Source organism: Lactuca virosa, chromosome 9 (genome assembly GCF_052849685.1).
Source record: "Lactuca virosa cultivar CGN04683 chromosome 9, Lactuca_virosa_CGN04683_v6, whole genome shotgun sequence".
Classification (NCBI taxonomy): domain Eukaryota; kingdom Viridiplantae; phylum Streptophyta; class Magnoliopsida; order Asterales; family Asteraceae; genus Lactuca; species Lactuca virosa.
In genome coordinates, this window is record NC_136434.1 from 4,058,409 (window position 1) to 4,062,478 (window position 4,070).

Sequence of the window (4,070 nt, forward strand, 5' to 3'; positions counted from 1 at the left end):
TCCTTCGATGTTGGAGATTCGGTTTTACTTAAAGTCTCGCTGTGGAAGGGACTTATAAGATTTGGTAAAAGAGGAAAGTTGAGTCCAAGGTTTATTGGACCATTTAAAGTTCTTCAGAAGATCGAGAATCAAGCTTACAAGCTAGAATTACCGGAAGAACTGGAGGGTATTCATAACACATTTCATGTGTGTTATTTGAGGAAGTTCACGGGAGATGTGCCCGACATAATTCCGATTTCTGAGTTAAGGTTGGATGAAAACAAGAGGTTGATTGAAGAACCTGAGGCAATCGTTGACCGTAAGACTATGAAGTTGCGACGCAAGATGGTTGATTTAGTGCTTGTGTGCTGGAAACATACGAATGGACAAAATCTCACCTGGGAAACGGAGAGTGACATGATGAGTCGTTACCCGCAGTTGTTTGGTGATGTGTGATTCCGGGGACGGAATCATCCTAAGGGGGAGAGAATTGTAACACTCGTGTTTCTAGCCTAGGCATTAATATTAAGGTGATAGTCTAGGTTAACCTTTGTAACTCATTTTGAAGAAATGAAAAAGGAATTATGTGAATTCTATGTGTTTTATGTGTTTATGCTTAATTACTAGGAGTTAATTAATTAAGAATAAAAATGAGCGTCAAAAATTAAATTTTAGATAAAGCCGATATCAATTAATAAAGTTGTAGTGGTCGTGACAAGGATTACGGATATATAAAGAATGCCGAAATCCGAGTTATAACGAAGAAGTTATGACCTGTCGAAGTTTCACGACAAAACCGGCTCGGTGCTGAATGTCGTAAAAAGTGAGTTTTTGATAAACTACTTTTTAGCCTTAGTGATCTAAACAAAACTTGTAGTGTTCGTTAAACCGAGAAGTTCGATAAAAAGAACGCCCGAATCTGACTTCGTATGAGGAAGTTATGATTTTTCGAAGTTTCAGCTTATCAATAGACAGCTAAAAACTCGAATTTTAGATCGAGTGATTTTTAGCCGACACAACCTAAACGAGAATCGAAGGTTTCGTCATTAGTAGCACAGCGGTAATGAGTCTGACGAAAACGGACGTCGGATGAAGAAGTTATGAATTTTTAACGGATTTCCTGTCCCGGTCTGTTAAAAATAATAATATAAAAATTAAAGTCAAAATTAGCCGACGAAGTCTAAACGGAAGTTGTAGAGCGTAATTTTACCTACGCGTTCATATAAAGAACGTCAAAAACGGAGCTCGTATGCGAAAGTTATGGATTTTAGAAGTTTTTGCACAAAAACCGAGAAAATTCGCATAGTCACGATTTGCCATGTCACCCTCGCTTAGAACGTGCCACGTGTCCGAGCTGCTGAGTCATCCTCGCATGAACAGTACCCGCGGTCCACTAAGAATCCGACGTGTGCCCTTGGTGCGTGTCCGAACCCTCGCCTGCATGCCACGATGCCTCTACTTCGGACCAGTAGACGTCGGTCCAGTAGGAGGCTGCCAGCAAGCCTTCGCAGGTGCGAGCCATGTGCGAGCCTCGTGCGAGCCTTCCCCTGCGAACTCCGGATCTGCGACGCGTGGCCTCTTCTCAGCGGTTGGATCAGGAGCTTCGGCCCCTATAAATAGGGGGTGCGAGACCTCCCGGGGGTATTTTGAAAACTTGTCATTTTTAGCCCCTTTCTCCATATTTCTTTCATATTATCATCCCCCGAAGCCCCGGTATCAATTCTAAGCCCCGGAATACGCCACGAAGTGCCCGTGAAGCCCGGAAAATTTATCTTTTCGGTTTCGAAGCCCGACTTTTGCAGAGCCCGGTTTGTTAATAAAACTCCCGGTTTTATTAGAAACGATCGTTTTAGGAAACGAATTGCTGCCCGATTTTCATCAAAACATGTGAATGCGTAGTTACTTTCAATTTACACATAGATATGAAGTATTTACCTTAAAATACGTGTTATGTGTAAATATGTTAATTGTTTATTTGAGGTGACTGTTGAATTGATGTTTTATACAAGTTTTAAACTGTATATGTATTTTATCTACAAATATGTTGGGTAGAACATGGGTAGACAAAATAGTCGGTGGGTGTTAAAATGATGAGAGGCCTCGGTGTCGGTGTTGTTGTTGGTGTTGTTGTAGTCGTCTAGCGGAGTATAGATGACGATCACGGACCTTTCTAGACAGTCCAGTGGTACACTAGCAAGTTCGCAACTTGTAGGTGTTGATGAACTAAATGTTCATTGGTGTACTCCAATCCCCCTCATGGTTGCCTTTAGGACATGTATGGCTGAGGAGTCCCCTTAGCAGTAGTGTCCAACCCTATGATATTCCTTAGGTCAAGTCCCTTGTGTTAGGTGTTTAGGGACGTAAAGTGAGGACAACGGGAATGGGTAATCAGGGTTATTGTTGATTGGTGAACTTAATATGTTATTATTATTGTGGGTTGAAAACCCTATATGCTCATTAGGCTCCCAAGCCTGACCCACTCAGCTTTTTATGATTACAGGTAGTGGACCCCGAGCATAGTCGGAGGACGATGAGAGATTTTTGGATTATAGGCCAGTAGTTGTAAATAACTGTTGAAAGGCTTATAATGTCTTGTTTATGCTTTTGATCTGTATCGGAACATGACATCCCGAGGTTTTGATATATATATATATATATATATATATATATATATATATATATATATATATATATATATATATATATATATGGGAAATATATACCTTCTTAAAGAAGGGTTTTGATAAACATTATCATGTTTTATATTGGGGACCTATTCCGCAATATCTTTTGAAAAGATTTCTCTGATTTTATTTTAAAAAGCATAAATTAAATCGGTCTTTTCTAGCCGAGAAATTAAGGGATGTCACATAACCTCTCTCTTCATAAATCACCCTGTTAAGTTACTCTGGTGAAGGCAACCCAAAAGGACCATGCACAACCGGGTCAAGTACTTACCAAATATAGTTACGAGCTTAGACACTAATCCAATAGTCTCCCACTAGGATAAGTCTAGTAACTTAAATGTAAGTACAATCCGATTAGCAATCGTAGCTCTCAAAGACGCTGTCGAACTCTGATCATATCAGTAACATGTCCTTCAGATAAGGGATCGTATAGTCCTCCGTTCTAGATATCTTGTGGACAATTACATGGAACATAGTCATACTTATTGTCCATCAGTTGTTTCTTGATCTTTGATTCATCTGACATAGAACTAAATTGAACACATGAATTCAGTCCTGACTGGGCCCGACACATAAGTCAAACAAAATCATCGAGGGCACTGATATCGCTTTTACCCTCTTAGAATAAAAGGAACAGATAAATTTTGACTTATATGCATTCACCATTCACTCATCAAATCATGCACAATAATGCATTTTATAACATCAAGTTACTGATGCGTTTACGCATTATCAATGCACAAATTCCATGAAGTGATACCAGCAAGCGCGGGTCTAATCCAATGCTCAAATCAAACTTATAAGCACTCATGAACGTTCCAACAAACCTTTGCCATGTCTAATACACTTTAGACAATCTACACACCAATTTATGACAATCTTCTTTCACACCTACTCCCAAAGTATGAGCGACTGTGGAACATTCGAATAATCTTATTATTCAGGAAGTCAAAACATGCAAAATGAAACAATAGGTAAATAATTAACATAAGACAGTAACTTTACTTATAAATAATACCCTTTTATTTAATCATCAAATGTCAATTACATTTATCTATGACACATTTCTAAACTATCTAATCTAAACTAATATCGTCCTTCAGCCCGATGCTCCTAGCGTGCTGCAAGTGCTTAACCATACTCAGTCCCTTCATAAGGGGATCTGCTGGGTTATCCTCCAACGATACCCTCTTCACTATGAGGAGTCCTTCTTCCACCCGATGTCGAATAAAGTGATATTTTCTGTCGATATGTGAATATCTGTCATGATCCCTCGGTTCTTGGTCAAGGCAACCGCTCTTTCATTATCACAGAAAATTTCCATGGGCTCCTTTATTGTTGGCACAACTCCAAGGTCTCCGATGAAGTTCTTCAACCATATCGCCTCCTTTGACGCTTCGCTCA